This window comes from Mustela nivalis, assembly GCF_964662115.1.
Source record: "Mustela nivalis genome assembly, chromosome: 3".
In the NCBI taxonomy this organism is placed as follows: Eukaryota; Metazoa; Chordata; class Mammalia; order Carnivora; family Mustelidae; genus Mustela; species Mustela nivalis.
In genome coordinates this window covers 118,965,932-118,966,151 of record NC_139022.1, presented here as the reverse complement: position 1 = coordinate 118,966,151, position 220 = coordinate 118,965,932, and positions in this window count along the sequence as shown.

The following is a 220-nucleotide window of genomic DNA, read 5'->3' as shown; positions in this document are numbered from 1 at the left end:
CCCTCCCTCCTCTGATCGCTCATGGGAAGACCGTGGTCTTCTGCTAATCATGGTAGTGGCTCCCTCCACGGCCTCCCCTCTAGCCCTGAGATCCTCCTCCTCTGCCCCAGCATATCCTTGATGCCTTAGAGATGCCACACAGAGCGGAAGCAGGGACCAGTGAAGGGGAAGTTCCCAGTTCTGACATGCTCTTGGTCTGTTGACCTTAAAAAATTTACTT